Source organism: Balaenoptera musculus, chromosome 16 (assembly GCF_009873245.2).
Source record: "Balaenoptera musculus isolate JJ_BM4_2016_0621 chromosome 16, mBalMus1.pri.v3, whole genome shotgun sequence".
NCBI classification, from domain to species: Eukaryota; Metazoa; Chordata; class Mammalia; order Artiodactyla; family Balaenopteridae; genus Balaenoptera; species Balaenoptera musculus.
Window position 1 is genome coordinate 25,617,967 of NC_045800.1, and position 21,508 is coordinate 25,639,474.

Consider the following 21,508-nt stretch of genomic DNA (forward strand, 5'->3'; position numbering starts at 1 on the left):
AGTGCCAGGCTGATGCCCAGAGGTGACAGAAGCCAACAAAGTCCTACACTTATGGGGCTCACATGTGGTAGAGAAACAGCCGTATGTAAACAAGGAAGATAAGTCTAGATTTTGAAAAGTGCAATGCAGGAAATAAGCGGGCACTATGATAGAGATTAAGCAGAGGAAGGAGGTGATAGAGTGTGGCCGGGAAAGGCCTCTCTGGAGAGGTGCCAGTGAAGCTGAGAATGCTTGGAGCTTGGTGAATAGAGCAAGAACCAGAGGCTAGTTGCTCTGGGGGAGAGGTGGTGAGGACAGAGAAGTAGGAGAGGCCATGTGGTGCCAGGCCAGGGCGTGCTGTTCTAGGGGTAATGACCACCGCACACCAGGTGGGAGTCTTATAGTGTAGCGAACTGGTGACCCCACTCCCCTCCCCAGACATATCCTGGCCCAGGTGCCCCGGGAATGGGCAACACCAGAGACCCCTCCACCTGCCCCCAACACACACACACACACACACACACACACACACACACACAGGCTTTGCCCCCAGGAAAAGTGACAGACCTGCTGAAGTGCAGGGAAAAGATCTCTCCGCACATTTCCTGCATTCTTACATAACAGATTTCACCCTGGGACTGTAACACTTTCTGGGATATAATTTGTCAGGACCTCGGGGAATTTGGGTTGAAAAATTGCTACCCCTTGTTCTTTCCCCAGATCATCCCGCAGCTGTGTGATATTACACCCCTCAGCAGTTGGGTTTTCAGTAATCGCTCTGGTGGATATGGGGTTTGCCCCGGGTGACCGCCCTCATCTCTATCAGCATCTTTTCAGATTCCGTAACCTCATCCTCTGGGTTCCCGGGGCTGACCTGGACTCCCTGGCCTCATTGTGGGGAAACAGCCAGCGTGACTCAGTCGTGAAGCCTGGTGTTCACTGGGGTCTCCATCCTGGGAGCTGAGCTGTCGAATCCCAGGAAGTGGAGGGAAGCTTCTGGCTCATGTAACCCCGAACTTCATTTCTATCTATGTTTGGAATATGCTGCTTGGAATTATTGGGGGGGAGAGCGGTTGTTATTTCATTTAATTGTCTCAGCCCCAGCTCTACATTCCCTTCTAAGTCAGGGACCTCTCAGCCTCATGCTAAAATGCGTCTGCCTGTGTAAGCTTTTATTGGACTGGATTGTGGGGAAGTGGCCCAGGCACCATGGGAGGTGATAGAAAGCCAGACTCAGAGAAGGAATCAGCCAGGGACTGGCCACAAAGTGAGTGAACCATGAGTGGGTTTCTGAGCCTGGTGTGCTGTGATAGCGGGGCCCTCTCTCCTGTTGTATCTGGCCCACTGGCATTGCCACTGGCCACCCTTGGATCACTGTGTCCCAGAACCTTGTGTTTTAAGGGATGTTCTAAGCCCAGTGGCCTGAAGCCTGCATGTCTATTCTCTGAAGACTCGTGCTAGGGGGATTATTGGGGAGGTCAAAGCCACCGGGGGAGCAAGTGCCTGCTTATGCCAGCTAGTAGGGGATTTGGCACATTTTTCAAGGTGACCTGTTTCTGAATCAGAATAGTTTGTTTTACAAGATATAAAACCATGTGGTTTCTACAACATCTTGGTAAGAGGAACGGCAGATGTTGGCATTCTCTCCTTTCCAGGCAGAAATTGAAACCCAGAGTGGTTAAGTGACCTGCCCAGAGGTTGCACAGCTGGGAGGTGGGGCATGGGCTTCCACACTATTTATCCAGTGCTGTTTGTACAGTGTTTGGAAATCTGTAATGCAATCAGTGTTTGCATTTCTCTTCCTTGTGGATTTTACTTCTTTGAAAAGCCAAACCCCAGAGCGCTCTGCTGTGTGAATTCTCCAGGCCACAGAGAGCAGGAGAGCAGAGGTCAGTCCCGCTGAAGCCCCAGCTGGGGTAGAAGCAAGGCCAAGGGGTAGGGCAGAGGGAATATGAAAGGGAAGGGGAGTTCGCTAGCTCAGTTTCCTGCAGAAGAGTTGTGAGTGTTCCAGTGTTTGGCTCAGCCAGGTCCACGGGGCAGGGCTGCACTGGCTGGGTGGATGGGTCAAGGGCACTTGGGATCTCACCAGAGATCCTCTCACCAGGACTGAGGGTGTGAGAGCAGAGCCTGGGCTGTGCCTGGGTCATGCCGGTCAGGACGCCTTCCCCTTTGTCCAAATAAATAAGGCCTGTCCTGGACCCGCCGCAAACCCCACAGGACCCAATGAAGAACTCCATTGAAGTAATCGCCCCTATCTTCCCATTGCTGGAGGTGACGATATTCTAGGGCTCTCTCTTACCTGCAGGGTAAAGGCCCAGATGCAGTGAGTCCATCCCATTCACAGCACACCTACCATGCGCAAGGCAGAAAGCACAGTGCTGCTGGGGCCAGATGGTATTACTGAGGGAGTGGGAGGGCAGGACCAGAAGACACAGTCTGCTCCCGGTGCCTTGGGCTTTCATGAATACTGTCAGGTCCAGAGATGGGGCAGTGGCTGGGTTGGGTGGTCAGGGAAGTCTTCTGGAGAAAGTAGGCCTTGAACAAGGATCTGAAGGAGGAAAGTGCTCCAAGCTAAGTGAATGACACGTGCAAAGGTGTGGCATGGCACAGATGAGGGGGATCCAGCCAGGTGCCGGGGCTGCCTGAGAGGAGACGTTCCCCTAGTGATAAACAGGCCGGAGGGGCGCCTTGAGCGCCTGAAATGTCAGGGGCAGGAGACAAGCTGCAGGAGACATTTCTGACCATCTGCCCGAACCCCCCTTTGATAGAGGAGGAATGGGGGCCTGAAGTCACTTGCCCAGTGTCCCACAGAGTTTGTGGCAGGGCTGCCACATGGCTGGGGACCATTGGTGCAGAGGTGCCGTCTCTGAGGCATGCTGGTATCTCCTTTGAGGCCGCACTGCCCGCCCAGGGCTGGGTGCACCCCATCTCCCCTGACTGACTGAGGCCCAGTCCCCCAGGTGAGGGGTGGAGGTGAGCTGGCTCTTCAGCTCCCCACCTTGGGCCCCTCAGCCTGCTGCTACAGCTGGAGCCTGGACGCAGAGAGCAGAGGCAGACCCAAGAGAGAGCCGCTCCCTGTGTGTCCTCCCCCATCCCCTGCGCTCAAACAGGCTCGTTTTTCAGACAAGGTGCCTTCCCCCACAGTGAGGTCATCTTCAGACACCCAACTTGAACGCAGACTCCCCCTTTCAGCAACGCCACTTCTCGGGGCTTAAGTGGGGCTATCCCACTGGCTAGCTGTCCCCCCACCAGTCCAAAGCACTGCCTTCTCCACCTCTTACATTCCTCCCTCCCCCCGAGGAAGGCGGTGGGGTCGCTGTGGAGGTTGGCCAGGCCTCCAGGCCTGGTGTTTCTGGACACTCTGTCTTCTCTTGTTTGTTTTCTGTACTTCTAACTGGTGCCCTCACAAAGCCCTGGCCTCCTCTCCGCTCAGCGTGCTCACCGTCTTTTGACTGAGGCAGAATTCTGCACTGCTGCCATCAGGATGCACCCGCAGCAAGGCCTGGGATCTTGGCCCTGCCCCAGTGCCTGCAGTGTTGGCTATAGGCTTCTCCGTAGCCTGGCCAAGTGACCTCCTTGTGCCCTTTCTGCCAGTTCCAGCCACCTACTTCTTGCTCTAGGCATTGGGTCAATGGGTTGCCACTTGGCACTGTGCTCGGGGTGTCATCTGAATGGGCAGAGTGGCCGTGTGCCCTCGTGGGAGGAATGACAAGCTTTGCATGAGAGGATCTCAGTCAATCTAGGTTCCAAGCTCAGCCACCCACTAACCAGTGGAGGCTTGATCTCAGGCAAGTCTCCTTACCTCCTGAACTTCAACTTTCCTCACCTGTAGAAGGGAGGTGTGATTCGGAGTGAAGACAGTGGCCACGGCTGCTTTCCAGATACCAAGCTCTGCCATTCCCCTGACCATCATGCTTTTATCAAGCCAGGCAAGAAGCAGGCCTTTCATCTCCATAGTTCCAGAACTCCTAAGATCCCCTCTAACCCCTGGGGCTCCAAGAAAAAGCCAGTTTCAGCTTAGAGGGAGCAGACAAGGGGAATCTGACCATGCTGACAACTTTCAGCCAGCTCTCCAAGCAGCCAAATGGGTCACTGGCTACAAACATCCCTAGGTTTGTAATGATCACAGGGCCTGTGGGCTCCTGGACACCTTTGGAATGGGCTTTGTGAGGCCAGATGCTCCACAGATTAAATTTCCAGGGAGGGAACAGCTGAGAAATAGTCTTGAGCTTTGCTAAGCCACTTCTGTGCTATGACAGCAAAAGGGGTGTGTGTGTGTGTGTGTGTGTGTGTGTGTGTGTGTGTGTGTGTGTGTGTGTGTGTGTGTGTGTGTGTGTGTGTGTGTGTGTGTGTGTGTGTGTGTGTGCGCGCTCCACTAATAAAAGGGAGGGGATAGGCAAAAGTGGGCGATTGTCCAATCCTGAGCCTTCCTCTCTCCTTCAATTTGCATCAGCCAATGGGACAGCTGGTGCTGCTGTGTTTTCCAGGATGGTGCTGGTAACAGAAGGAATATGATTAGTGTTGTGGAATTTTATGGTAGGGATTGGGGGTGGCTTTTTTTTTCCCTCCCTTTAAAATAAAGTGATGTTTTGAAGAGTTGCCCTGGAGAACTGCTGAAAGCAGAGAGGCTGACAGATGTTTTTTGGTCATGTCAGACGAGGACAAGATTATTCAAGTGAGCGAGGGGTGTCTCTCCCCGTCAGCCGTGCTGTGGGGTTCCAGGGCTGTTCTGCCAGAAAGCGAGCAAGGGGCCGTAATCACAAACAGGCCAGGATCAGTTACAACCAGAAGTATTACTTTGGACTCTTGGCTTTGATGGGGAAGAATGCAGTTTTCCTTGCCCCTCCTCCCCCGTCCTTCTCAAGTTAAACAAGGTCTGTGAAAGCAATCACTCTGGGACTTAAAGAAAGGCCAAAATTCAAGCCAGCGCAGGGTCCCGAAGGCCCAGCATAGGAGAGTTCCACCAACATCCACTCATTTGGGGGCAGGGGTTTGCCCGGCCCGTTTGCTGTTCCTCCTTGAAGTGAACTGGAGAAGCCCATTTTCCCTGAGTCTTTTTCGTCTACCTGGGGCATCCTCACCTCCGTCTTGCCCGCCAACCAAGCGTCTTGACCCTTCTGCATATTTAAGCTGGCATTTTCTGCATGTCTGCCATGTACTTAGCACAGTGGGGTGGGGATATAATGAAAATGGCTTAGCATATTGGAGCAGACCCTGACCAGCCTGTAAAGATAACAAAATAATGGGACTCTCACCCCTCCTAGCCCCAACCCAGCCCTGGGAGGCCTGCTTCTTATCCCCTTCCCCTTGCCTCGACCAGCACCTCCTCAGCAAGCATCAGATCAACTCCTTCACACTTGGGTGTACATAATACTGCTCCTGGAGTATTGACACTGTGAGGGGCATGCTTCCCCCTAGCCTTGGTAATGGGAGCAAAACCAGAGGTGGTGAATGCCTGGACCTCCTTGCCCAACAGAGCCAGATTGTAACTGACTGTTCTTTGGAGGACGGAGAGGAAGCTGACCTCTTCATCGGGGCTTTGCACGGGGGGATGGAGCATCCAGGGCTGCTGCCGCAGTGCCTCCCTGATGAGTGCTTCACCCCGTTCTTCTGCTTCCACGCCAGCCCTGTGTCCCAGTCCTCACTGCACAGCTGACACAAACTCGCCTCCTTGGACTTAAAAAGCCTCCACTTTTGGTGGGGCCAGAGTGTCTTGTTGGTGCTGATGTGGCAGCTGGGAGGAGGATTCTAGCCTGCCCTCCATGCCCTGATCTCTTAGCCCCTTTGGGGCTGTCCCCCCACCTCAGGGGCCTAGATGGTGTCAGAGCCAGGTTTGGTAGGAACTCTGATCCAGAGACCAGGACAGAGAGAGGGGATGGAGACATCCACATCCTAGGCTAAGGGGCAGGCCAGGGTCGGGGAACAGGAGCTGATGACCATATTGCTCACTTCCTGGGAAGTGAAGTTAGAGCCTGCCATCGCTGAGGGCTGGGACCCAGCTGCGGTGTGTTGGGCCTGTCACTGCAAAGGCATATTTAAAGGGGGGAACTCTTCTAGGCCCACCTCGATCCCCAGACATCTGTTATCTTATTCCACCCAGGTTTCCCCACCTTAGAACCACTTCTAGAACAGAGTCTCTCCTCCAAGGGCCCTGTGGTGGTGGGATGACCCCATGGAGGCCAGGAGATGGGGTTCTGGAGGGCAGGCTAGGTCAGTGACTTCCCATCTTCCTACCCTCTCTCTCTGCCATCCGGTACCAGGATCTTCCTGCTGACCCTGGTGTGGTGTTGATCACAGGCTGGCTCTCATTCAGAGTGGAGAAAACCAAACCATGTGATTAAGTGAGTGTGTAGTCAGGGGCGAGAAATGAGGCACTCATTCATTCCCCAACTTTTATCTCCTGCTATGCGCCAGACATCGAGGCACAGGGATGAGCAAGGACGGCTTGATCCCCATGTCATGGAGCCTTCAGTCTCATGGGGAAGGAGGGGACTGCGATTGCTGGTGTGCCAGAAGGCGGGGTGATGACTCTGCAGACCCTTCCCCTTTGAGTGTTGGGGGCAGGGTCACCAGAGATTGACAGGGCAAAGGTGGAAGGAGCTCCTTGATTGGTGTCCATGGGTGTCAGTCACTCCTGCCTGACCAATCATTGTAACTGTGGTGCGACTAGAATGAGACACCTGGCCACAGGCAGTCTCTGGGGCATCTGGACCAGGGGTGTGACCTTTTCTCCTTGGATTGGGGTAGGAGCTGTATTAGACCACATCTTAGGAACTAAGAAGACAAGATGTTGCCCAGAGGCAGGAGAAGCCCAGGGAGAGAACCTTCCTAAATCATACAAACCCGGCTGGGCTCCAGGATGGTCATCCCAGACCCAGGGTATTCCGGCCTCAACTTAACCCATTTGCTGCTTTCTGGATACCACTGATAGCAGAAACTCTGGGAAAGGCAAGAAAGGGATTGTTGAAGCCCCTCCTATATATCACACGGTGAGCCAGACACCTCTGTGCTGTGATCACCGCCCCCGCCCTGTAAAGCACAGGTAGCATGACTTCCATTTTACAGGTGGGAAGTTGGGGCCCAGAGAGTTAAGGTAGTTTGCCAGCGTATTCCCCGCACACTCTGCTGCCTCTTGGTGAATCCTCTTTGGTTCCCTAGGACAGAAGCACCATGGTGGGAGAAGCTGTTTCTTCTGTGTAGCTTTTTCCCCACCCACCCTCTGGGGCTTGGAGGCAGCAGGGCTCTGGGGCTGCTCTTTCCGGAGGTCCCTCCATGTGTTGCACGCACCATGGAGGAGGGCTTCGTGTTCCCCGTATGAGACACCGTGGCTCCAAGAGTCCCAGTGGAGGTCTGCAGCCGGCCCATGAGGCTGCTTTGAGTGGGCCTGGGGAGGGGCCGCTAGTGCATAGAATCCCTCTGCATTCTTCCAGAAGCCTCACCCAGGGCATGGGCTTGTCCCTGGCGCTTGGCCTGTGGGACCTCCGTGAGCTTTGCTTTTCCATTCCTGTGAGGGGAGAGGCCCAAATGAAAATGGCCCAGTCAGGTGTGAGCAGACTGTGAGAGCTCACGGGTTGAACCATTAGCTTACTGGGTGATCTTGGGCGAGTTAGGCAACAAGCAACAGAAATCTCCCGGTCTCAGGTTCCTGTGGGCAAATCCCTCCAGGTGAGCTGAGGGTGCTGTGAATCAGAGGTACCTCCCCAATTTAGGGGACCGGAGGAGGGAACACTGCCCAGGGGCTGAAGAGCTGTGCTGGACTCTAGCCCGACAGAAGGCCCCGGGGCCAGAGGAATGGGAGCTGTAGAGCAGATGCCCAGCGCTGACCCCAGGGGCTGGAATCAGAGATAACTGAGGCCAAGGGAAGCAGGAGGGACTGTGGTGTGGATGGAGAAGCCACGCAAGGTGGAGGAAGCCTTGTGCCCATCTGTCATTGCATTTCGTGTTCAACAACTGCTCACTGAGTCTTCTTTGTCAAACACTGAGCCAGGCAGGAGCTCAGCAAGACGCCAAGATGAGCAAGACTTGGCCTTTGTCCTCAAAGAGCTCTTGGTCTAGCTGGGGTGACAGCCAACCCAAACCTAAGGTCAGGGTGTCAGGGGAACATAAGGGCACGAGAGCAGAAGGGCAGTTCATGGGGAGACACTGGAACTTCGCAAAGGTAATGGTTTTGAAAGATGAGGCCCGGGCACAGTGATGGATCAGAAAGACCAGCATATTTGGGGCTTCTGAGCTCTGCTGGGTGTGCACAAAAAAGCAAGATAGAGGGCGTGTTTGTTTGTTTGTTTTTTAAAGAAAACACTAGTACAGGTGCTACTCAGACTGTTTAATTGCATGCCTGCTGCTTTATAATGCCTGAGGTTTGGGAATCACAGTTACAGGACCCCAGGCGGGACACTCCCGGGTACCATTCTTCTCCCACAGTCTCCTAGGGTGACACCAATGGCTCCCAAATCCCAACTGGGAAGGAAGCCTGGAAAAGCATCAGCATTCATGGTGGCTGCTCCCCACGCCACGGGGAGGAATCCACGTTGTCAGAGAGCTGTTGACGTCGGGCGGTGCAGGTTTTTGCAAGACCTCTATTTAAAATTCCCCAGAAATTAAAGGAGGAGGGTTTGGAGGGAGGAATGCCCTAGACAAATTGCGGAGTGGGTTTGTCTTGTTTATGGACATGGTCTTTAAAGTTGCAATTGCCCCTGTTTATTTTTGTGCCAATTGAAGAGGGGCTGAACTCAGCTAGAAGGGAGGGGACGGTTGTCAGTCTAAGGCTTTTAGTTGAAACCACCTCAATTCTGGGACCAAGAAGCCTCCGTTTTTAGCAAAGAGAGAAAAGGGGAAAAGTATACAAACTCATCCATGTGTACTTCTTAGGCACTGGAGTAAGCTAGTTAAAAAGATAAGGATAACCCCTTATATTTCAAATGACTGGTAACAGCTACAGAGGGTTCCCTCAGCTCTTTTCTCCAGACTGGATATACTCATATAAGACACCAGAAACGTTGCTAGGGGGCCCCCATTGTTTTCTTTTCTTTTTTTTTTTTTTTTTCAATTTATTTAATTATTTATTTATTTATGGCTGTGTTGGGTCTTCGTTTCTGTGCGAGGGCTTTCTCTAGTTGTGGCGAGCGGGGGCCACTCTTCATCGCGGTGCGCGGGCCTCTCACCATCGCGGCCTCTCTTGTTGTGGAGCACAGGCTCCAGACGCGCAGGCTCAGTAGTTGTGGCTCACAGGCCCAGTTGCTCCGTGGCATGTGGGATCCTCCCAGACCAGGGCTCGAACCCGTGTCCCCTGCATTGGCAGGCAGACTCTCAACCACTGCGCCACCAGGGAAGACCCCCATTCTTTTCTTTTTGATTTCTCAGCACAACCCTGGTAAGTACATGCTACTTAATATCCTCATCTCACTAGGGAGGATACTTCATCCTCTTTTGTCAGCCATTTTGGATGACCAAGTATTGTTCTAGCTCAAAATCGGTTTCCTGAAAAGGTCACCCGCGCAACACTGTGGTACACAGGGTGCTTTTAGATGGTACAGAGAGGCAGTATTAAACATTTCCGCAACACACGGTGAAAAAAAACTTTGTCCTGTCCTGTTTCAGTTCTCTTCCAAGCCTGATTTATCTCCGCCTGATGGTCGACTCTCTCTGACCGCTCTCTAATAAATCTCCCTCTGTAACAAAAAGGAAGCAGGCTACAGACGTAGCCTCTTCGGTCACAGCACAACTCGAATTTACTCTGTTGCTTTGTTCTGTGTAATTTTATGGTTGGGGCTGGTGGTCCTAATTGTTTATTCACGATGGTGATCCGAAGTTTCCTAAACAAATTATTTTCTTGAAGTTAAAAAACAAAGGGAGATTGCTTTAAACATATATTTACTATGTGAACCACAGTATATGTAGTTCAAGGATATGGCAAAAGTCATCCATGGTGTGGAAATATCTGAGGTTTCAGAAATGCTGATCCAAAGTCACTCTCTCTCGGCAGAGCCCTCGGGTGAGATCTCGTGCCAGAAAACTCTGTCAGCCAGGGTGCCCCTGCCTTGCCCTGCTATGTGGGCTCGGAGAGGGTGAGGGAGAGGCTACCTAGAGACAGGGGCAGAAATCACCCGTTAGCCCCTTCCTGGGGGAGCATGGCAAGAGGGGGAAAGGCCATGCCCACGACCCTCCTGAGAACTGGGTCTGCTTTGTGGACACTGGCCGAGTGGAGGAGAAGCAGGTGAGGGACTGGTTCCCCGGCTCACTGGTCAGATGGAAATTCAGGGAACCTAACAGAGAGAGCAGGCGGTGCTGGTGTCTTTCTGCGAAGGTAGCAACAGCTGGAGTCGTTTTTAAGCGGAGCCGTGTGGCTGCTGTACTGGGAGCCAGACGCGGGTGCCCGTCCCGGCCCTGCTCCGTTTTAGCCAGCACCTGGGTAAGTCACCCAGTCCGGGTGCTTCCTAACGCAGCCTAAGATTTCGCCGGCTTATGGTCCACCCCCCCAAACTCCAGGAACTTTCTCATCCTTGCTGCCAAGTAGGGTGACCCATGCAACCCAAATGCCTGAGACACTCCCAGCTGGCACCTAGTATTTTGGCATAAATATGAATGACGCCCCCGTAGACTCCAAAAAGTTTAGACAGTGAAGTATAACACCGCTGTCCTGAGCCATGTCCTTTTGTCTCTCTGTTTACTCCTTTTCTCTTGTCAGATTTGACCTGTCATTACCATCTGTTCAGATCTTTTTTTTTTTTTTGGCTCCTGATCCTGGCACAGCTTTTACTAAATGAGATGGTGCAGCCAACACAGCTTCCGTCCTCGTACGACGTCTGATTAAAACATCCAACGGCACAGGTTCCCAGTGGGTGTAACCAGTGAGTTGTCACGCCCTCTTTGGATGTGACCTCTGTGGTCGGCCATCAGCTGCGAATCTATCGCTGCGGCCCTGCAGCCCCCAGAAGGATCATGAGAGCCCCAAGGTCCAGGTGGCTCAGCTGTGACACATCCCAGACCCGCCGGGCCAGCAGTTCCTGTCTTACCAGAATCCCACATGGTCTGGCCCCCTTCCTTCCTGTTGTCTCTACTCAGGGCTGCCTTGGTCATGCTCAGAACCGCTTTCCAGGCTCTCCAGCCACCCCTCAGGGAACCCAGGTTTCCCTTCATCAGGACCCATATTGAGGTCACCTCTACTCTGGAATCTACCTTCTGCTTTGAAAGTTGGGACTGTGGCCCATTCTGCATCCTCTGGCCTCGCTCCCACCTCCGCGTCTTTCAGGGCTGCTCACGGTGGCCTGGCAGGCTCTCGGTCAAGTGCTCTCTGGCCTTTTCTCACGCCAGCTAGTGAGAGCTCGCGGAGGGCAGCTGTCCGTGCCACCTCCATCTCCGCCTTGCGGCCATTTGCCCGCCACCCTCCTGGTCAGTGCCCTCCAGTGTGAGCCCCTGACTCCAGAGGGGAAACGCCGAGCTTCGGACAGGTGCCCCGCAGGCCCCCTTCCCCGTAGAGCCACACAGTCTGCGCCCACACTCAGTCTCTTCCAACTTCCCTCTTTCTTACTCTCCCTCTTGCCTGGAACACCAGGGGAAACACCCTTTTGTTGCCCTGAACATTTTTTCAGGGATCCACATGTGAACCTTCCTGTGATTCTGAGAGGTCCACACCTCCCTTCTCTGTTTTTCTCGCGGCCGCCCCTCCCTCCGTCTGAATGCCTCACTCACCCTGCAGAGCCACGTCTCGCCCACCGTTTGCATCCTTTACAATCATGGCAGAAAATACCTTTTTGCAATCCTACCCTCCTGAGCCACCTTCTGTTCAGGGTAGTTGGAGGACAGTGACATTGAAGGTGATTGCCCCTCTCACCGTCATCTGGAAGAATCCCCACCGTGAGGCATGGTGAGCATTACTGGTTAGGGCTGCATGTACTCCCATCACCTGCCCGTCCTGTTCCTCCCGCCAGATTGCCGTCTCCCCTCCTTCCTTCCCTCCAGATTTAATCTGAGGTTCAGTTCAGGTCTCCTCTCTTCTAAGAGTTCTTCCCTGACTACTCAGTTTCATCTCTGATGTCTGCAGTTTCCTCAAATGTTGCATCAACAATCACTGTGTCTATGGCATGAGGCTGCCTGGGTCGCCCTGTCCCCGCCCCCAACCTGTGCCAAGCACAGAACCAGATCTTCAGTAGAGACCTTCTAAGGTCAAGGCCAAGTAACAGTGACACCAAGAGGCTTTCTCTCCAAGAAACTCCAGACACCTAAGACCACCTGCCTCCCTGCCCAGCCCTGACACCAGTCATTGAGAGGCATTGAGGTCTTGGTTCCTTCTTTAACATTCGCTGTGGTTTGCACTTAAACTTCAGTGATAGCTCTTTGGTGCGCCTTGCTAGGAACCAGGCACTATTCCGAACCCTTTTCATAGATTTACTCATCCACCAATACAGTGAGATGTAGGCATACTATAGGTCCGTTTTACAGTCGAGGAAATTGAGGCGATTGCTCAAAATCACGCAGCTCTAGTAAGCAGCAGAGCTGGGATTTAAACCCAGGCAACCTCACTCTAGAGCCCTTGCTTACAGACATGATTCTCCTCTACCCATCGTTTTCGCATGTGCCCCCTCTCTGCCTTCTGCTGGGTGCCTCGCTCATGACCTTGGCCTGCCCAGACCCAGCGCTGGACTTCTGGGCTCGTCCGGTGCGGTGGGCAGGCTGGAGCAGGGTTGGGGGAGGAGTGGCAACGGCCCAGTTCTTGCTGTCTTCTTGCCACGGATCTACAGAGCCTTCCAAACTGTGACGTAACAGCCTGTGCTAATGGTCTTGGAATTCAGGCCTCAGGCGCCCAGGGAAGGTTCTGGGGCCCTGGTGGCCTGAGAGCCCCATCTGGGGGAAGGGGAGGCTGTGGGCAACAGAGAGGAGGGTAGGGGCCAGAGGTGGGACCAGAGGAATGGGTCAGGCAGGAAGGCAGGGGCTGTGGAGGTACTTTGAGAGGGGCTAGGGGAGCCTCTCCGAGGAGGCGGGAGACTAGGAGGGACCGTCACCCGCTCCTGTTTGCTTTGGACTGTAGAGGCCACGTGCTGTGAGCTGGAGTGTGTCTTGGCAAGAGGCCGCAGTGACAGAGCCTTCTGACCAGGGGAGGCCTGGCCCAGGGTGGCCTCCTTTCATTGTTCTTAAAGGCACAGCATGCCGTGGACGGCCTGCATTTCCCACATCTCTGGCCGCTCTCAGGTAGAAGCCTCAGATCTGCCCCAAGGTTATGGGAAGGGGATCAGGGCAGAAGCGGTCCCTTAAGGCACAGCCTTGTGCCAGGTGTAGTGTGGCCAGGTGGGCAGGGCTGGTGACATGTGCCTGGCCAGGCCCCCTTCAGCCCCCTTCGTCCTCAGCATCTCCCCTCCGTCCACCATTCGGTGCCCCCAGATTCTTCATCCCCTTCTCCAAACCACTCCAAGGAAAGGACACGAGAATGCCTGGACATTTCACTCTCAGGAAGGGGCCAAAGCCTGAGCCAAGCGTACACGGAGAATGGGGGCAGGTATTCGAGGCCTGGGACTGTGCCTCTGCTCCTGGCTCCATCACCCCTTGCCCGCCCGCACACGGAAGCCCTCGCATAGGCCTGGGCATACAGTAGCACTGCACACACAGATACCCTGGGTCAGACCATGTGAAGGACCAGGCGGGGAAGAAAAGGCAGGCTCGGAGGTTACCTCAAGGCTGCTGTGTTCCAAACTCCGCCCAGTCTGTCTCATCCTGCCCGATATCCTCTGGGTGGGCGCCCAGGGCTAGTGGGAGGCAGCCCCGCCTTCTCGCTGGCCCCAGCGCCAGTGCACAGGTTGTGTCTGCGCCCATCTTGGGTGCCGTGCAGGGGGAGACAGAGGAGGAGAGCCTGCGTCCTGACTGTGGGTTGTTCTCTGCAGCATCCCGATGCCTAGAACAGGGCTTGGCACATGCCAGGTGCTCAGTAAAGGTTGGTTGTTGAGTACACCATGTGTCTTCAATGCACCAGCCCAAGTGCACCACAGGATGCCAGGCAACCCTACGGGCAGCTCATACTATTTTTTAATTAATTAATTAATTAATTTTTTTCTTTTTGGCTGTGTTGGGTCTTCGTTTCTGTGCGAGGGCTTTCTCTAGTTGCGGCGAGCGGGGGCCACTCTTCATCGCGGTGCGCGGGCCTCTCACTATCGCGGCCTCTCTTGTTGCGGAGCACAGGCTCCAGACGCGCAGGCTCAGTAGTTGTGGCTCACGGGCCCAGTTGCTCCGCGGCATGTGGGATCTTCCCGGACCAGGGCTCGAACCCGTGTCCCCTGCATTGGCAAGCGGATTCTCAACCACTGCGCCACCAGGGAAGCCCCCAGCTTATGCTATTGTGCTAGGGAGGTCAGACCTGTTCCCGGTCACCAGTGAGTACGTGGTGAAGCCAGGATCCAAACTGAGGTCTATGTTGGAAGAGGGGCTAAGAGGTGCCTGCGGGCTGAGCCCTGGGGTGAGCAGGGTGGGGAGACCTCAGGGAGGACAGCGCCTCGAAGGACAGGGGGAGTTTCAGAGGGGGAGGGAGGAGCAGGGCCCCCCTCCCCCACCAGCTGTCGTGTTCTAGTCTGAGCCGTGACCTCAGAAGACTTTATTAACATGCTGATTGCATGCAGCTGGCCTCCTCTGGCCCTAATGAGCTCATTATCCACTCTCATTAAGGAGGCCATTGTGGCCTGGGAGTGCCCCTCGCTTCCTGCCACCCTTGGCCAGGCTCAGCCCCCTTCTAGAGAGGCTAAGGCCCCCAGTCCCTCTCCCAAGTCCTCCCATCCCCTCCCTCTGTCTCCATCTCTGACTCCCTCCGTGCGCGCGCGCGCGCGCGCGCGCGTGCGTGTGTGTCCTTGCCTCACTCTGTTTCTAGCTCCACCCTTTCCACCCCAGTGTCAGCACTGGGAAGCCCCAGTTAGAGTCAGTTTGAAAGGGCTTTGAAATTGGCCAAACAGCTAAGGACTGTGCTCAGCCTGGACAGAGGGAGAGCCTGCCTTCTGGGCCCGAGCTTTTGCCTGTTGTGGCTGAGGGGCTCCCTGCCCCACCTGGCGTGGGTAGTCCTCCAGCGCTGCCCTGAGCTGGAGGTGCTGGCCAGGCCACCCGGTGCTGCCTTCTCCCACCCTCGGCGCGTGAGCCATCATGAAGTGGGTTTTAGTGAGTCCCACTGAGCGGGTCAGATGCTATGACAGGTGACCTTGCTGTTCTTTCTGGGCCTTTGCCTCCTGGAGAGGGCTGGGCCCTGGCCTGTAGGCCAGCCTCGCTGAATTCTGTTCTTCCCTGGCACTGTGGACACGCGGTCCTCACAGAAGGAGAGGCCAGGGTGAGGCGGCTCTCGGACGCTTGGCCAGTTCAGCTCCCAGACGACATCCCCAGCCTGGGGGCTTAGCCTGGAGCCGCCAGAAGGAAGCCTTCTCCTGTACGTCCAGCATCTTAGTGCTCCTGGACATCAGCTTGCAGTTTCCCATTCAAAAGAATGGACATGGTAGCCCTCTCGTGCCCCATCTGGGGGGCATCTCAGCATAAGGCACTCCAGCTGGGAAGACCTACCTGAGCAGTGGCCTGGCTGGCGCTGGTAGAGCATGGCTGCCAGGCTGGGGTGCCGGGGTGTGTAAGGGGCCTCCCAGCTAGCCCAGGCCCCTTGGGGGCTCCCCACCAACTCCTGTTCCACTAAGTCCTCTGCCCCCACAACAAAAAAGAGCCTGCTCCCCTCTTGCCTGGGAACCAGGGTTGACTTCTCGGGGAAAGGCCAAGTCTGACAGCCTGTCGGGGAACAACTGCCCCCAACTGGGCACAGGTGTGGCCACTTCATCAGTCCAAAGCTCAGTCCTTTAGTAAAACCTTGCTGAATTTCCTTTCCCAAGAACGGAGGCTAGGAGGATAGAAGAGGAAGGCTAGCACAGGCCAGCTTGGAGTTTGGATCCATCTTCCAAGGACATGAGACATTGTGAGACATTGTGGCTCAGGCCGGTCCCTGGGCACCCACGAGTGCTGGCCACCTTACCTCCCACGTCCTATGGCTTTAGCCCTTCGTTGAGTAAAGCTCATGGCTTCCATTTAATGGGCGCCTGCTGGTGTGCCAGGCCCCACGCGATGTTCTTTATCTCATCCTCACGCTAGCCTGCGTGGTAGTCTTACCATTTTACAGATGAAGAAACCAAGGCTCAGAAAGGTTAAGTCACTTTCTTGAGGCCACAGAGCATGGAAGTGGCAAAGATGGGATTCAGAGTCAGATCTTTGGCTCCCGCACTTAGGCTCTGTGCCTCAGTTTCCTCATCTGCTGTTGTGCTTGCTGCCAGCTCAGCTCTGCCCTAGAGACAAAATAGACACGACAGAGTCCCAACAAGACTTATTCTCAGAGTGCACAGGCTGCTGTGAATTGTGGGGGTGATGCTTTGGACGCTATTGGGACTTGGGGGTCAGTCAGGGAGGGCTTCCTAAAGGAGAAAGGAGGCTGCAGGACCTCTGTGCTGGGGAGCTGTGTGAGCTGAAGGACAGGAGCCAGGCCGAGGGGGCCCTGAGACATGTAGGGCAAGGAGGAAAACCCCAGGGACATCTCCCCCCGGCCCCATTTCTCACCATGCTTGCTATCGTGCATTGCATCAGCTGAGAAAATAGCAAGCCATATTGGAAAAGATAAGCGCCTTCCATTCTTCTGAACCCCCTGAAGGCAGCCCCCAAATTCCATAGACAGCAGTACACACGCACACACATCAGTTAACCAAGCTGTATTGAGTACCTCCTGACATACTCCTTGGGCACACACACCACCTGGCCACCCATGGGTGCTGACTCTGTTAGTCTGGAATACCAAAATACCCACCACCACCCTGATCAGAGCTCAGGGTTTTCAGCTCCTACTCTGTGCTAGGCCCCAAGCTAAGCTACTTATGTCTCATCTGTTCATTTCAACAACCTTGGGAGGTGGGCTCAACTTACTACTCCCATATCAGAGAGGGGAGACTGAGGCTCAGAAAGGTTTAGTAATTTTCCCCAAACCACACAGCTAGGAAGTTGCATGCCAGGACCTGAATTTGAGTCTTTCTGACCCTAGATTCCTAATTACTACCCTCTACCCCCAGAGGATCCTCACCTGTAGACATAGACTCTCAAACCTGCGACTCGACTCATGGTGTACGCACAGAAAGCAAACACTCAGCGACGTGGACATACCCACTCACAGGTGGCACATCTATAAAGCACCAGTATTCAGGGACACTCGTTCTCAGGGAGTCACCCCTGTGCACTTGCATACCACAGATGTGCACCTAATCCACTTCTGTGGTAGTTAAGAATATGGGTCGTGAAGCTGGACTGCTTGGTTTTGAGTCCAGCTCTGCGTCTTCCTAATTGTGATCTATTCTGCCTCAGTTTCCACATCTGTCAAGTGGGGATGATGACGATAGTAAAACATAAGGTTCTTGAAGATTAAATCAAGTAATATGTGTAACGTTAGCTCCTGACAGAGTGCCCTTCTCAGCGTCTGACCGTAATCATCATCATGTGATGCATGTACAGACACACCTCTGTTCCAGGTGCACAGGCAGCCATCCACGCGTGTGTGTGTGGACATAACCTACCTCCCACTATGTGCCTCTGCAGGAACGAGGACACGGTGTGTGCTGGAGGGGAGCCTGGGAGCCCCGAGGTCTGGCTGACGCCTGAGTCCTCTTGGCCAGCTGGGCTGCCCCCACGGTGGTTCAGGCTCTAATTGCTCCTTGGTGGAGCGGCAGTGGCCTTGGTCAGGAGCCCCAGTTGCAGCATTTGACGTCTGAGCTGCTGGCATCTGGGAGAGGCCTGTCAGCAGCTGTGGGTGGGTGCAGGCCCCGGGAGCCTCCCCCAGAGGCCCAACTGTGTGACTCGTGCCAGGGCTCCCAGGAGGTCTGCGTGTAGCTGGGTAGGCACCTCTGCCCCTGTTCAGCCACACCTGCCTGGGCGGTGACTGAGCCTGTCTGCCTTTGCTTCGCGGAGGTGCCTACAGCCCAGCCAGTGGCAAGCTCTTCTCTGCAGGGTCTGGTGCAGGAGGGACCTGAGACTTGAAGCCACACAGCCCAGCTCTGCATGTGTCAGGGCTGGAGTGGAAGTCCAGGCCAGTGTTCTCAGGCAAGGTCGGCAGGTCCACAAAGCCGTGAGGATGGTGAGAGTCTCAGCCCCAAGTCTTGGGAGTGCAGCAGGAGAACAGGATCCTAAGTTGCTGCTCTGAGGTGCGATGATCACAGTCAGCCAGTAATGTGACCCACGCTCCATAGAAACTTGTGGTGCAACAGAGATTTTGAGGTGGGAAGGACTCAGAGACAGCCCTGGCACCTCCAAGGGGCACCTCCAAGGGGCACCCAGGTGGTGTGAGGCGCAGACCATTGTGCCGCCCTGCCCATTGGGCACCTCGGCCACACTCTCGGCCCCTCGGCAAGTCCCTGCCCAGCTCACCCTGAGTGCCAGGCCTATGCAGCAGAGGTAGGAGGAGGGCCAGCCCTGCCCTGCCCCTGGGAGATTCTCTGCACAGACAAGTCCAGATCCATCCCTCCATCACCGATCTCTGGCTCCTGGGGGGAGGGAGGGAGCAGAAAGTACATGGAAGGTTCCCAAAGGGTGAAGTTAGGAGGGAGGGGAAGCGATGCCACCAGCAGAAAAGAGCCCTAAATCCTGGGATTATGAGGCCCTTGGAGCCAAGGAGAAAGGTCCATGCAGGGCCCTGGTCTGGAGATGGCCATGGGAAGAGGTCAGGAGAGGGGACAGCAAGAGGTCAGCAGGCTAGTGGGCTTGCTTCACACATGTGAGGACACAGACAAGCTTGGATGGGACTGATGGAGAAATCCCCTGCAAGCCCTCCTGGTACCCATGGAGGGGCTTGCCTCGTTCACCTCTGCGGAGCATGACTTTGGAGCCCAGATTCCAGAAGTAGAGAGAGGGCTTAGGAGACAGTCAGCCCAGCCATCCAGGAGATCACCAAGTCGCCTTCTTTCCTGGGAAGCCATGGGGTCACACAAGGAAAGGAGAGACGATGCTCCCACTGAGACAGCAAGTAGGTTGTTTCAGAGGATGGAGTTGGCAGTGGACACACCTTGGTGTAGAAAGAGAGGGTGAGAGGGGCTGGGCGTGGGAGAGATCTTGGCAAATCCTCCATGAGACACATGCATCCAAGCTCCGCTGTTTCTCCAGGCACATCCCTGTTCTGTCTGATGACAATAAGGTCCCTGGCCCCAGCCCGGGCCCATCCTGGGGAAACCCTCTGCTGGGAAGAAGAGCTTCCCTTTGAGACTAGGCCTTCAGGGCACTTCCTTGGCCTACTGGAACTTGGCTTGGCTTTGGAGGCTGGAACTGGTCTTTCGTCTCCCCGGACACAGTTCGGTGAGGGTCTGGAGGGTGTGGTAACCAAAACCTTTGAGCTTTTGGCATTGGGACCTGGACCTGGGCAGGCATGTGAGAGCCTCAGCCTTCCAGACCCTCCCAAAAGTGACTCCAAGTTGGGAATTGTGGTGCCTGCTCTTTGGAGCTCTTGGAGCTTATCCTGGGAGCGGGAGGTCGGGGAGGGACCGCTTACCCAGAGTGGCTCAGAGGGCTTCATCCTTACATGCCAAAATCTGTGGTGGCAGGTGCCCAGTGGGCTTGGGTTTTATTCTCCAGACTTGACTCATGATGGTGGACCTTTGATGATGAACCTTGCTGATTGCTGGGTAGGGATGGCATTAGTGAGTGAGTGAAACCCACTCTGGCTCAGTTGAACAGCCCAGGAAGGTCACTGGCTCACTGTAATTAGCAAGTCCAACAGGTCGGTCTAGCTTTAGCGCACCTGCACCCCAGGGTCAAGTGATGGTCATCAGGACTGACTTTCTCCATCTCCTGACTTTGTTTTATTGACTTAACTCTCAGGACATCTCTTCCCACACACCTCTGCGATTCTTGGTTAACGTGGGATTTAGGGTTCAGGTCGCCAGAGCACCCATGTCAGTTGCTGGAAAAGCCCCTGAACCATTACAGTGTCCGGGGAAGTGGCAGACCAGTCAGAATGACGTCTGTGGCCTAGGAGGCAGGGCCGCAGGGCAGGAGCCTCTATGAGGTCGGGAGCTCTGTCCCGTGACCTCCAGTCGGGCTCTGTGGAAGAACACTGGGCCCGGGGCCTCTTGGCAGAGACTGTTGGGGTTCCTGAGAGTGTTCCCCCAGAGCCTGCGAGAAGGGGAGGGGACATCCCAGGCAGAGACCCCTCTGGCTTCTTTGGGGTCTCTCAGCCACAGCCTCCTGAGCAGCTGCGGTGCTGTGGCCTGGGCGTCAGGGAGGATGGCAGTGCTGCCCCAGGCAGGTAGGCCCAGAGGGTGCACGTGGCCATGGGTGTTGTGAAGGTGGCCCACACCCATCCCACTTGGGGGAAGGACAAGGGAATTGACCTGAATCTGGCAGAGGGAGGGAAAGAAGGCATCTATCCCAGGTTCCGGAGGGGCAGTGACCCAGCTAAGGGCTGGACCGCAGAAGTCCAGACGGTTGTCTGAGACTTTAACTTTTTTTTTTTTTTTTAAAGACTTTGGTTTTTTTAGAGCAGTTTAAGTTCCCAGGAAAATTGAGTGGAAGGTACCGAGGTGTCTCATATACACCTGCCCCCGCGCACGCACAGCCTGCCCCATCCTCAACCTCCCGCACCAGAGTGGTGCATTTGTTACAACTGATGAACCTGCACTGACACATCCTAGTCACCCAGAGTCCCTAGTTTACATTAGGGTTCGCTCTTGGTGCTAGACGTTCTGTGGGTGTGGACAAACGTATAAGGACATGTATCCAACATTATGGTATCATACAGCTGTCATGGTGTTTCATAGGTTTTGCAGAGCTGCACGCAGAGTGTTGTGGAACTTCCTGGAAAGGGTGGGGTGCAATGGGCATTCAAGACTAGACCACAGGCTGTTTGCTCTCCCAGGCCTGTGACATGGAGCATCGGAAGTTGAAGACCTAGGTGCTGACCCTGGGTGCTGAGGTCCTGTGCAGTGGTGGGGCTTCTGTCCTCCGTCCCTCTCCACTGCTGTCACAGCAGCTCCCAGGCAGCCTCCTCCACCTCCCAGGGCTAAGCCCAGCTGGGAGCGCCTGGAGGTCCCCTTGTGCCCCCTCCTCGGGCAGCCACTCACTGCTGTGGCCACTTGGTGATGGGGCCTCAGTGCTGGCCAGGGAGGAACCCTGGGGTCTCCTGACAGGCTACAGTCCAGGTTTGGAAATGCTGAGCTCTGTCACGGACAGAAAAGAGAACTGGTGCCAAAATGGCTTTGGAGGCAAGTAGTGGAGTCCCAAGGCTCCCAAGTTTGGAGTACTTTGCTCAGCGTTTGTTTGAATGATGAATGAACGAGCCAACAAAGGGGAAAGAAAATGAATGAGCCGTTATCACTTGGCCACAACCCTCAAGGGTCACTCAAGGGTGCAGTGCCCACTTACTGTGATTGAGTTGTCAACATACTGAAGGGCAGCTGTGAGTAGCACCAATGTGAAAATACCACTGACCCGAGGTGGGAAGCAGGAGCAGTGACCATCAGAACGTATCTGTGAGGCCTTTACCCCTAGGTGCCTTTAAAAGCAGAGAAAG

At 54.9% G+C, this 21,508-nt stretch overlaps 1 protein-coding gene across 11 annotated transcripts in view; it reads left to right on the plus strand.

Annotated features, from left to right (window-relative positions):
* The window catches only part of SH3PXD2A (SH3 and PX domains 2A), a 243,790-nt gene that overhangs the window by 190,353 nt on the left and 31,929 nt on the right, over positions 1-21,508 (plus strand). The gene's annotated exons all lie outside the window — the stretch shown is intronic.